At 35.0% G+C, this 14177-nt stretch overlaps 1 protein-coding gene across 2 annotated transcripts in view; it reads right to left on the reverse strand.

The window, feature by feature from the left end:
- LOC134799339 (homeobox protein homothorax) overlaps positions 1-14177 on the reverse strand; it is a 346576-nt gene that overhangs the window by 51582 nt on the left and 280817 nt on the right. The window lies entirely within an intron of this gene.

Genomic DNA, 14177 nt, shown 5'->3' on the forward strand with positions numbered 1-14177 from the left:
AGTGTAATCCGTCCTAACACCTACGAAATGCTACGGCGTAGCAATCGTAGCACCGTAGCGGTATCTGCCATCTACGAGCTTCCTATGGGGCCCTGGTGTTTCTGATCCCATTCCCGTACCGTTTCTATGGTAATTTCATGGTGTATGGGATATATGTGGGAAAGGGTGTTCAAGTTTAGTATCAATAGTCTTTATTACATGTTCAAGCGATTTCAAATTGTCAGCAATCTTTTGATACCCTAGTTCAGGCAAAAGAAAATAAGTACCGAGTTTTTGGAAATACCTTTTTGTTTTTAATGATGTCACAGATGTATGTGATGTGCACTGATTAAAACTTTATTTCACGATAAAGAATTGTACATATTCTCTACCAATCAACCATGGAGTCAAACAGAAAGAAACTTGTAGTTAATGATCTGTGTTTTTCCTGTTTTGTTTTTCTTTTTTGTACAGTGTTTTTTTTTCTACTACCGTTTCAAGACAAATTCCGTTTTAAAACCAATGTAACCAAATATAAAATTCCATTTAAAACTCAAATAAATTTAAATTCATATAAAACAAACGAACTGAGACTTGAGACCCACTAAACGTATACAAAAATCCAGGGGTATTAAACCTAAGTGTCGTTCGCGAGTTTTACGGGCCAGGGATCGTAAACCGCGGGCCGTGATTCCTGATGGACAATTTGAGAGTTGCAGGGGCGCTCAGGGCTGGTTCACATTTACAACTACCGACTTTATCGCCGAAATACCTTGAAAAAACTGTTACTTGAATTTAAACTTTATTTTGTAAGCGTCAAAGTGGTTTTTTGAAATTGTAAGTTTAGGGAGATAGAAGGTTGGGAGAGTAAGTGTTTTTTTTTTTGTTTTACGTTTCTTTTGTGAGATGTAAATGTGTTTATAACCTATTTTAGGGTCTTATAGTTATGGATGTTTTATCAAGATGGGTTTGTGATGTTGAGGGAATTGCTACGGAGTTTTATATCTTATCTTATCACTGTAGGTTGGTGTAGGTTTATGGTGAGTACGTGTTTTTGTTATAAGGTGTTAATTTTAAGAACGAGGTATCGTATCAAATTGTTAATCATTTGTGTCGAAAGATGAGAGTAAATATACTGACTACATAATTTACTTTGACAATATTCCTCTAGTCTAAATTCTCTTTGGTATCATCAAGTAAATCGATGAGGTTTTAGAACTAAATTCTATTGAATGAATTTTATGTAATCGTATATAAATGTTTTAAGTAATTTCAAATAAATAGCGTACTATAATAGCGACATTAGCGACAATAAATGTATTTCGTCTTAATAATAATTAAATTATTATCATAGAGTGTATTTCTTCACCCATCAGCCCATCAAGAAATAATGGTGTTCTGGATATTTGCAAGGCGTGCGCGGAGCCGATGCCAACACGTAGAGTAGAGGCCCTTTTGACACTTTGAAGAGATCAAAGAGATGTAAGGGGTACACTCAGCGGATGCTGCTCTTGCCTGTGGACGCACTGATTAGGTATAATTATTATATTATTAAATATTTTCTTTTATAGTAAGAATCATGTTCCGTGTACACCGACCCTAAGCTGTCAAAATTCATTCGTGACTCAAATGTTTTTACAGCGAATCTAAAGGTTGTTTACTCGGCGAGTAAAGCGTAACCCTCCTCGTAAGAATGTTCTTCAGTTAACACTTTATTGTTACGTTATGAGTGATGCGGACCCGTCTGAGGTGTGGGGCCTGTGGCAGCGGTTTTAGGTTTAAGCAACCGCTGACGCTTATACGACGTGGTGACCATGGCGTTGGCAATGGCGTCCGCAAGCGATTAAACGCGACGATTATGTGTACGCAAACGCTTATGCACACAATGAGCATTAATAAATGTGTGTTTGTCTGTTTATAGCAAGTCTGTCATTTTTGAAACACAATTTAGCTTACATTATGTCCGAATTTAGAATATATTTCTTGTTAATTGAATAGCTAACTCCTAGAAACTGAACGTGGCTAGAAGCAAGTTTTAGTTTGTTCCCATAACGCTCAACGTTGATAATGATAATGATCGCGGTAGGGATAGGTGGAATAGGCGGATAAAGGCGTGACTTTACTAATTCTTCATGAGACTAAATCCATATTTGAACCAAAACCTTTTTTTGTGAATAGTAGAAATAAGTAAATGAAAATTTTCATATTTATATTTTTATCGGCAATTTTTCAAAAAAAAAAATTGCTTCTAATACGCCAGTGTAAGGCCTCTTCCCCGCTAATAGACGGCCGTACCCTCTCCGTTTACGAGCTACGTTTTACGGCCTGCGAATTACGCATTGGGACAGGTCGGGTCTTTTAAGGTCTTGTAGCTACTGACAGATGCTCGACATAGTCGTCATGGCACGGGGAAATGTGGAAGGTGTTTTACGTGTCAACTTATATGTATAAATGGGGGAATAAAGGGTACAAAACACTGATCGAAATATTGATCGTCACATTAAATAGAAGTTAACTAAATAGAAGACCAAACTAAAGCAAAGAGCCATGGAGCGCAACATGCTTGGGGTGAAAAGGATTGACCGGATCTGAAACTCTACGCGGCGCACCAAAACAGGCATTGTTGTTGTTGGGGTCAAAACCGCCAGCCTAAAGTGGGACTGGGCAGGCCATATACGACGTATGCACCCACAGAGGTGGGCTAAACTAGCCACGGAGTGGGTGCGACAATGTAAACGCCGGCATGATCGGCCTAAGAGGAGATGGCGGGACGACCTGGACGCATTTCTCAGCAACTGGTCGGACACTGCAATTAATCGGGAAGATTGGAAGTCTAGGAGGCCTTTGCCCAGCAGTGGGGCACTTTATAGGCTTAAAAAAAGTCTCGAAAATTCGTCTGATAAATAATTAGGGGGTTAAGCATTCGATAAACCGCCATTAGGTCCTATGTTTGTATGTAACTTCACTAAATTGGAAGTATACGGGTATCTCGTGTGCGTGTTTAGTGTGATCCTGCCTAAGTATACGGGTATCTCGTGTGCGTGTTTAGTGTGATCCTGCCTAAGTATACGGGTATCTCGTGTGCGTGTTTAGTGTGATCCTGCCTAAGTATACGGGTATCTCGTGTGCGTGTTTAGTGTGATCCTGCCTAAGTATACGGGTATCTCGTGTGCGTGTTTAGTGTGATCCTGCCTAAGCCTACTAATCTCATCTTGACGTGTTTGGTTCCGGCTGTATCTAAGTTTAGACATTTGAGCTTTATCCTTTTCTAAGTGCAAATTATGAAATTATAAGAGGTTTTGATTTTACTTACCTATATCTTTGTTTTATTTAACTATGGTATCGTAAGTATGCTGAAGATAATGAAGCTAAAGTAAAACATGATTTTAGCGGTATTTAGTTATGATTGTATTCTCATGTCGTGTTTTTGAAGTCCGGGTAATACGGTTATTTTACAGTATTTGGGATCAATAGTCGGATCACAGTATTATAACTTTCTACTTGTTTTTTTTTTAAAGTAAATATTCGATAACTGCATTTTTTATTGGTTAATAAAAATGTGACATATCTACTATGTATGCGAATATGAACAATAAATATTTTTTATCCATATAATTATGTATTTACAAATAATTTTTAAAAACTTGTGTATGATCAGGATCAGATTTAGGTATTTAGTGGGCGATATATTTAAATAACATTTTACACCCGCTTAGTTACTTCTGTCTGTACCTTCCCTGAATTCAGGTCTATCTCCCAGGCTATTGTAGGAGCCAATTCCACGGGAGATGGCCCCATTGTCCTACGAGGGCTATTCCGAAGTAATTGATAGTGTATTGTGCTTTGATATAGTATTGGCCAGTTTGTTACTATGATGGTTGCATGGAAATTAGATTTGATATGAGAAGTGGCTGTATTGTCTATCGGTAGATGTCTAAGTACATTATATAATAGATACATAATAGGTTCAGTATAATAATGGGAAATTATTTGGATTAAGTGAGAATTTATACAAATCATCTGTCCACCTGATTGAAAGCGGTTGTCGCAGTCTATGGACGCCTGAACCAAGACGTGTCGCCAAAAGTCACATGCACATTGCCGATTCTTTACTCTTGATGTTCAATACCTAAAAATACTAAATGTATGCATTCTTTCAAGCGCGCTAAGTTTGTCAAATTATCATATACTGTGTTGTATGTAGTTTCAACCCATAATGGGCCGAATAGAAAAAGGCAGTGGAGATATTTGTACCGTATTTTTTTAAAGTTTAATTTAATTAGAAAAAATAAATGCCCGTTTCCATTATTTTGTCTAATTAAATATCTCTACTATCAGCAAAACACTCCGATAATTCGAAAATGGAATCACGAGGGATGAATATAAATTTAAAATGTCCCTCCTTATCAATTACAAGTACCAGGGCCCCAACAATGAAAGGAGACGTTTCCTTATTCCTATTCTTTGCCGAATTTGCATCTTCATACAATCACAATTAGGGGCGCGCTCATTAATTCGACAGGGTCCCAGAGGCGGAGCGCGTACAGTCGTTTCAATTTGATAAAGGCAAGATACAACCTTGTCGTTGTATAATTACGGCGTTTGCATCAATGTTATGTGCTAACTAACCGTTACATTCAATATTGGATTGGAATTGTGTCCTAAGAGAAAAGGAGAATAAATTAAGGTACTGTACGGCCCTATTTTCTCAAAGTATCTAATATTTTTAAGTGGTGGTAGCGTAGAAAGGCCAAGCTCGCTGAATAGTTGGACAGACACGACTAGGTGTCGTGGAGATGTCTTTAGGTGCTTTGGTCCGGCAAATATTATATTTAGATTGATATTATTATGTTGAATTTGTGAGAAACAAGCATACAGCCCAACTGATTGTAAACCATCATTGTAGCCACATGCTCTAGGGCTGACACTAAATGTATATAATGACTTACACGTCAAAATCGTACATAAAAAAAAAATTGGCAACCTAAATGGTTCCCATATTAAACATTCGCATATTAAAGTCGTAAAACTAACGACACATTAGACAACCACAAAATACCCCAAAATGCACATCTTATGCAAATAGTTAATTTAGACGATACCAGAATAACATAAATCGACGGTAGCATTAATAAAATATTTACACTGTTATAGCTCTCAAGAGAGAGCAATCATCTAGGGATCTCTGACACTGCTTACCAACTCTATGTGCATTTGAAATGTAGTAGGAAATTCAACTTTACTCCAATAACATAAGGTTAGTAATTGAATTAAACTTCTAATGCACTTAGGCGAGGTATCCAATGTTCTAAATGCCGTAGATCTGGACACCTGTTTATACAAGGGACCAACCCTTCCTTAATGGTTTTAGTGTTAGTAAAAATGTTTAACTCAGAATTAATATTTCAAGTGTTTGACCGGGTGTGAATCCTTGATTTAGGTGTAATAGGATTTTAAAAGGGTTGGGATTGTTTGATGAAATTTGTATTAGGTAAAATTGAAATTTTTGGTTTTATTGTTTTTGAGGGGGAAAATTTGCGCTTTTTACACTCCATTTAAAAGTTATGAAATTAAAAGGAATACTGTGATATAATGGTAAATAAAAAAAAGAAAACTAAATATAAGCGCGTACATAAATTGTTAAACGTTACTTTAAGGAAGGTTAAATTCATAAAAACGGATACCTACTAAAGCCGAATTTAATTTACATAACTATGTTTTGTAGTAGTAGTAGTAATGATCAACAGGTTTACTCGTACATAATTTTTTCCTAGCCTATTTGAGTGTCCCAATGCTGGGCAAAGGCCTCTCCCCTTAATTTTCACGACTCCCGATTTGGTGTTTCCTCTGGCCAGTTGTTCAGGAAGCTGTCCAGGTCATCCCGCCATCTCCGTCTGGGCCTACCGCGTCCACGTCCCTCTACCGGCATCCACTTGGTGGCTAAGCTAGCCCACCTCTCCGGATGCATACGGTAGACTTGACCGTACATAATATTTACAAAAATAGAGACATATAAATAGGTTTTGTCTCTATGAAAAAAAGACAAATGCGAAAGTAATAGTAAAAACACTGTATGTAAATACAGTGACAGTAATAGGTACTCAAGGCGTAGGGCTCTTATCGATAACGGTAACTTTTTAAGTGATGCTGATTATATCAACATTTTCCACATTTGAAGATTGACACCAGTTTAATGGTATAGCGGGACCATAGACGAGAGGAGACAAAGCCTCCGGCGACCTCTGACCCCGTCACTCAATCTCTAGATTCGTGAGGTCTTCAAATAATGCGCCTTTAGATGCGGCAAGCGCTTTTGGTGTACGAAAAGCAAAGAATTTGAGTCGAATTATCACCGGAGGTATTATAATGTCTTAAAATAATGTTTTTTTATTGTTGTCGATACTTTACTCTGTAGAGATGCACTCTTAGGTCTACGTTAGGTTGCCAGAGTTTCATTCATCGTACTATTGTTGCAAGCCTTTATTTGTAGTGGAACATTTCACATGAATTAAAGGAAGTTTCCAGTTTAAGAAGTTTCTCATAGAAAATTTCGAGAATTTGCATTGGTAAATTCAGTAGGTAGTTAAATATTGGGCTACGGTATTTGAACGCTATCAGCCGAGCTATAGGTACTTGCACTAGAATAATTTTTTTTTTCACATTCAATACTGATTTCACTTATGCGAGTTATGCGAACTTCTAGGCATGTGGATTTTTATATTGATATATCTGATGGTTTTCGGTGTCGAAAGGAAAACATGCAAGAAAATCTACCTCCAACTACTAACAAGCTTTTGCTTACGACTGATGAGATTGATCAAATCAGGAGTCATAACTTCTAAGTCATTTAATACATTAACAACTGATACCACATCCATAGCAAACCGGTTCATATATTTCTATACATCGTATTCGCCCGCGGCAATGACCGAGTCATTAAAGTATAATGGGCATCTAACATAATAATATTATCTGTACGTGTATACGCTGACAATGAGCGGAGTTCATTAACTTTGTATCAAGATTTATCGTCAGTGCTGTTCCTGGTAGGTGAATATGATCCAATATCCTGGTAGTTATATTAACTGTTACCTAAATACGAGTATATATTGCATCTCGTATCTATAGGTCAGTACTTAGTACATAACATACATCGAATCTGGAATTGCAAGTTGCTCTAGCAAGGTTTCAATACGGGCGCACCGCACCTAACACGTACATACAAGTTATAACCGTCTCCTGTGCCATAGCAATATACAGGCCAAAAAATATGTGCATTCCCGTTGCCAGGGAGGATTTGGGATTATACTGAGTAACTTTTACTATAGGTCCAACCCAAATACGAGAAAAAATAATTTACCCTCCCATAGAAAATGGACCAGCCATTATGACACAGCCAAAGTTTTTTCGCCATTTCGGGGTTGGTCCCATAATAAAAGTTGCTCAGTATAATCCCAATACCTCCCTGGCAACGGGAATTCACTTATTTTTTGGCCACCTTGTATTTGAATTTTTTTTTGCAATATATCTATTAAGATAGATTGCATTAAAGAGATAAATGCTATATATCTTACGAGAAAGCTCTTTAAATGAAGAATTAAAATACCTTTTATTGTACAGTCGACGTCAAAGATGTCTTTACACTTTTGCACCTTACTCCTTTGTAATAAGGCGAAAAATGTAAACATATATTTGACGTCGACTGTACTAAAAACTGTTGTCTATTTTACAACCGGAGGCATTGGTCTGCAGTGGGACGTACAAGTAAAATTAAGGTCTAATTTTACGGTTAAAGGTATTATTAGTCACTTGGGCAGCTTCGTCACCGCTGCTCATGCTCTGTTAGTGCTTAAAAAAGGAGACCTAGGCTCTTCGAAACGTGTCGCGAAAATACTTGATACAAACCGTAAAATATAGTTTAATGTTACTATAACTCACGACAGCTTAAATTAGGTCCAATAACAGTGACCAGAAGCTATATATTTGTAATTAAAAAAAAAAGAAGAAGAAGAAGAGAATAAGAAAAGGTCCCTAAAATCACGAAGATTGAAGTGGTATCATTGAAGCCATCTAGTGAGAGCCACTTGAGTCAAAAAGCTACTTATGATTATGACACTTCCGGTCAATAGACGCTAATTACAATAATATTATCTTAATGATATTTCGAAATCAGCATGGAGATTAAGATACTGAGAAGTTTAATTGTCTATTTATGACTTGCGGTTTTTTTTGTAGCTTTACCTAACATTTTTTAAATAGTTTCGAGTTTCGTCATCCGCTCTCCAGTTTTAAATTCTATGTAGGGTGACTGCTATAGCAATTGGCCAGTATATAGTAATTGGCCACTCCTTACAAATCATAAAGAAACAAGTCAATTGAAACCTTATTATTAAGAGTGGCCAATTACTATATACTGGCCAATAACTATACGTAGCACTGTAGGGTGACATACATTTTAACATTTAACCGTTTCGTTATTACAAGTACTTACCTAAATTAACATTAATTATTATTTCAAGATAAAATAGGTTTTAATTTTAAAGTGCCGATTGGTTGAAAATGAAAAAAAAATCATACAAAAAGATATATCTTTTAAAAGGTCGCTATTTAAAGCGAACAGTTGTAACAATGCACTTTTTGTCACTTGCAACAAAAAGGCTCAACCTACACGCAAATTCACTCGTACCCTCGATTTCCCTAAACAGATAAAATCTCTATGGTCGAAAAAAAAAGGCGCGAATTGAAGTCGGCCATTTTAGGGCTGACAGTATCGTGGCCATTCCTCGCGCATTTTATGATTCTGCCGCGACACCCACACGGGCTTATATGGAGATGCAGACCGTTTGAGTGGTAATTTACTACTGTAATGCCGGCCTTGGTACTTGGTACTTATAGGTTTAAGTGGTTAAAATTAATAATAATATCGACGTATCGAATCGGTAATTCGCTGCGAGATCTGTTTAAGTGACATTTAGGTAGTCGTATTATAATCAATTGGCAGTTTTAACTATTCATACTTGTAAGATAATCGTTCGGTGAGAAGTCTTGCAGTTTTAATACTCCGATATGGTTCTGTTTCTACTACCCTGTTAAAAATGTTTAGGTGTAATTAGTATATAGGCCCTTCTAAAAATAATCTTAATTCCAAACAATTTGTACAGCACACATTAATGTCATGCTGAAGGACACAAAGCTCTTTAGAAGACGACCAACTTTAGGCCCATCGCATTCTAGTTTCGTAAAAAACAATAGTAAAATCTAAACAAACCCCAAGAGGAAAAATTTCGAAAAGGGATCTCTTAGTCTCAAACAATATCTCTAGAATACATCTTCAACTATTATTATAGAAACATACAGAAATGACCAGGAGGGATTTTAGAAGACCAACTCTTGGCCCGCCGCAACCATATCTAACCTTACCGAAAATTACTCGCAAAAATATACTAAAATCTAAACAAACTCAAAGGGGGGGTGGATTTCAAAATCCAGCGAAAACTTATGGTTCGGTCTTTATAAAAAAAACTAGTAGGTTGTGCGAGTTGCAACTTTTTTATATGTTTTTAAGAACTATTATCTTCATGTTCCTTCAATTACCATCTCCAATAACTTAATAGTTTTTTTTATATAAAATGTTTTATGTGTCTAAAATCATCACCGTCGACCGGAAAAATCTGAACCTTTTTGTTTGCAGTGAAAATTAAAGCATACCTATCGTACGATTGCGATTTTTCTTTTACTTATATCTTTTCCATGTTGTTGTTTAACACATGAAAAAATATGCAATAATTCCTTCACCGAGAAAGTACATTTAAAAATATTTAACATTTTGTCACGAATATTCGTCAACACCGTCATGGTAATGTCAATGTGAGCTTATCTCGGTGTATGAACAACGAAATACCGCTAAAGGTCCTTGCCCTATTTTTCACTTTAGTATAGAATGCCAAAAATGATTTCACTATAAAGTCACATCACTGAATCGTGAGAAATATTACGAACAAATTTGTAAAACGTAGTTTGTCACAACAGAGCATCATCACCGTTATGCTTTGGTTTAAAAAAGTTACAAATGATATATTAGAAATAATTACTGAAATGAATGGCAAACTACATGAAGTTTATTGTGTAGCATAGACATTAACTACTATTATTCGTATTCTAGAAATAAAAACAAGAAACTCTCAAATCGTCAACACCATACCCGTCATCACCGGGAAAAAATGACGACCGGTGATGATTTCATGTGTATGGTGATGACGGTTCTCAGAAACTTTTCTAGTTATTTTGCTATAATTCATTATGAAATTAAGCTGTATGTTTGAAAAACGTTCTCTATGTCTTCTAACACTATATAATGTCTACCTTATAAATGTAGAATAAATGTAGAAGAAGATATAACTATTTTTTTCACACTAGAGGATGCTTAGTTTTTATTTAACATTTTGACTGAAGTAGGCAAAATTTAGGTCATTTAGAACTTAGAACATATATACAAATGTGTTTTTTTTATAATCTAATAATGTAAATCGTGCAACTTAGAGTCTGTAATTGCATGTTAGTCGTGTTAAAACAAAGTATTTAAACAAGCAACATATATTAAGTTTTTAGCGACCATAGGCTACGGTACTGGCTCACTATCGTGAAGGCTTTATGTTTTTTGATAATATTATATTAATTGATGTATATAATTACACCAATTAATAATTATACCATTGGGTAGTCACCGGACCCAATACCTAACATTTTGTAACTTATGACATGCATTACAAGTAGGGGTCTTGCAACTTATAAAACACTGATTATATATTAATGTTTAGCTATTAAACAACATATATATGGATTTAAATCATTATAGCTATTTTTAAAGTTAATTAATAAAACAACAAAAATACAAACTTGTGCAATGAATCAAACTATCAAAAAAAAGTAATATATCATAAAAATTAAGCTCATTGGTAAGCCAGTAATTTTATAATATGACATAAATACCAAGTTATGCAGTAGATAAAAGAAGATGCGGGTTTAAACTGATAATAAGAGTACAATATTGTTAATATGATTTAACATTGAAAATACCCAAAAAAATAAATGAATACATAAATTGCCTATTTCGGAACATAAATTATTTAAAATTATACAATAAAAATACTTGTTATATATTTATTTATATGAATAAAATGTATTTTTTATAATTTTCTAAAAATAATTTATGTAGCTAGTCTTATGTTCAAAAACATGTTATTTGTAATGTTTATTAAAGTTCTAAAGTCTTACAATTAAAAAAAGTTTTTGTTTTTTTAATACGTTTTTAATACATATGTAAATTAGTTCCCAAATCGTCATTACCGTACATGCAGTGTCATTACCGTCTATAAAAGAGTCATTACCATACCATGGTTGTCATCACCATCTTGCGTTTTTATTTTCCGAAAGCGATAACTTCAAATATAAGCCACAAATGATTGTATAAATACCATACATATCCTCAATATCCAACCCCCCATTACTTTACCCAGCTAGAATCGTGTTAAATTAAACATTGAAAAAAATTAATTTTTTGTATGGTGAAATTTTTTGTGCTGAAATCCACCCAGGGGCATAAATACAAAACGGTGTCCCTAGTGCCAAGTCAAACAAAACCTCTAGAAAATCTTCAACTATTATTATAGAATACAGGAATCAGGTCTGATGGCGCGCGGCGCTCATTACCAGTCGCACTAAATGCCATCGCCTTCGTCGTAAACAGCGCGTTTTACGCGAGCCAATGATCACCTCAAGCATTTTAACTGACCCGGGAATAGATGGCATTTGACAATATGCAACGCTGTCGTTTGTAGACGTAATTGATGTAGGTGAAGTGGAAAGTGACATTAGACAGACGTAGATTTAGGAGGAATTAGAAAGAGAATGTTGTTGAGGTCTTATTTTTCTATACTTAAATGACATGCAACTTATACTTTCTCGGAAACGTTCGTATTTGTCATGCTCTCATGCCACTTCAGTCAACCTCAGTACTTTTTGAGCCGTGACTGACTGTAGCAAGACACGTTCGTAAGTTTCCGCGAAAATATGATGGAAAATAATTGTGACGTCCCACGGTCAAAGGTACCTTATGGCGGGTATGGAGTTATGCATACCCCAGTAATCTACAATAAATAAGCTATCGATAACACAAAAGATCAACCTCCTAGGTTGCGTAGTTACAGAGATATGATTTTTTGAAAATAATGTTGTGAAATGAGCAACTTTACGATAGAGAAGTTTTAAGTTTAGCCGCCTAAAAAACTATGTTCCTGAAGTAAGTTACATAGTTGACTACAAATAATAATACCTTATATATCTGAGATTAAAAAAATATTGCGACTTGTTCTGTAATGCAAATAGAAACTTTTGATATCGACTGATTTATGTGTATACTAACCAATCTCTTGAAAATAAACTTTTATTTCATTTTTACGATTGATTGCAATGAGCTCTCAAGATTTAAATTTTATCTATTAGAAAACGACACTGACAGACAGTTTAAGCAAAACACAATACCGATTTAGAGGTGAAAATGTATTTTCTGACTTTTTCATATAAAATCACAAAATTGAATATTTTTACTTTTAATGTGACACACAATCAATTTTTCTGAGCACATGTGAAAGAAATTCTGTCATTCAAATGAAATAAATCCTAAAACCCCAACTAAATACTATATTTAACCCCTTATGCCACTTTAAACTTACATAACAATAACAGTATTTGCTCCATACATTTACGAAAAGGTACCTTATGGAAATAAATCTAATAATACGTCACTACAAAATATCAATCATATTACAGATTATCTTGTATGAATAGAAAATATTAATTTACATTAAACTGCCCCAAATTTAATTACTTCTTCGTCATAATAATCTTAAAAAAGACCAATAATTTGTATGTAATGAAAAGGTACCTTGTGGTCAAGTTACATGATGAGGCATGATGATGATGGAACAGTTAGGATAAACTAATAATATTTTGGGGTTAAGATGGTATAAATCGTCTATTTCTTATCAATAATATATTTCGGTTGCTATTGAAGATAAGCGGCATTGAGGTTCAATGACCTCAGATATTCCATAAGGTAATGCGTCGGGTATTGGCATTTTTCAGCAAACCAATGGCTGATTTACTGCATGCGACCAAACCAAATGAAGATTATTCTAGTTAAGAAAGACTTGACGAGAGTAACTTTGGTATAATAGCAGTCTACTTGGATTTGTGATGTCGGTCTATGTACGGTTATAATATTTGCGAGGCGCCCCAACCAGAACTGAAATTATCAAATTAGTTTTGCAGAATGCTAATACAGTTCTCTTCCAAACTTCTTTTCCCGTATTGACTAGTTTTTTTGGGAATTTTCAATCTTTTTTCCATAAGGTACCTTTTCTACTAAACTCTGAGACGACATTACTAGGCTTATAACTAACTTATAACAAAAATAAAAACAGGTAAACAAACGTTACGCATTAACGTTTCAGATCACACAATAAAAAAAAATTGAGCATTTTTTCACCTCTTTACAAAACATTTCATATCTCCGAAACTAGAAACCCTCATAAGGTACCTTTTCTCGTGGAACGTCACAATTATGCACTAAATATAACTGTAATGCATAATTCTCATAGATGTCTTTATTAAAATGTGCCCCTTTGGATTAAACCTAATGACTGTGTATTAATTGATAAACATCTAGACATTTTTAGTCTTTTTTCGAAAACAATTTTTTCTGCTCTATACACAATCGAGGTTTGTGATAAGTAAACTCTACGTGCTGCATCATTGTGAAAACCCACGCCATTTTATCAGGAAAATACGACAGTCTTCAAAAACGTAATAAAAAATTGCCAAACACCAGGCTATCATGATCGAATAAGATGTCCAACTGTCACTTATCACATTTTATAGATCCGGTCGCGTGTCACGTTGTCCCCAAACCGCGCGCTCCGCGGGGAGCCACTTTTCCGTACATTTAAAGTTACCTCGGCAAACATAACCTGGTATTAATTTACGATGCAAGTATTTGCATATTACGAGGTGTTTTTGACATTCATTGCAATTAATATTTGCTGTCATATTGAAATATGAGTAAGTAATTTGCTATTTCTTCTAGTTCTCCATCGGGCAGCTTGTATTAAAGTTTCTGAGTAACCCAGCAAATACATATT

The sequence above is a fragment of the Cydia splendana genome, chromosome 18 (genome assembly GCF_910591565.1).
Source record: "Cydia splendana chromosome 18, ilCydSple1.2, whole genome shotgun sequence".
NCBI classification, from domain to species: domain Eukaryota; kingdom Metazoa; phylum Arthropoda; class Insecta; order Lepidoptera; family Tortricidae; genus Cydia; species Cydia splendana.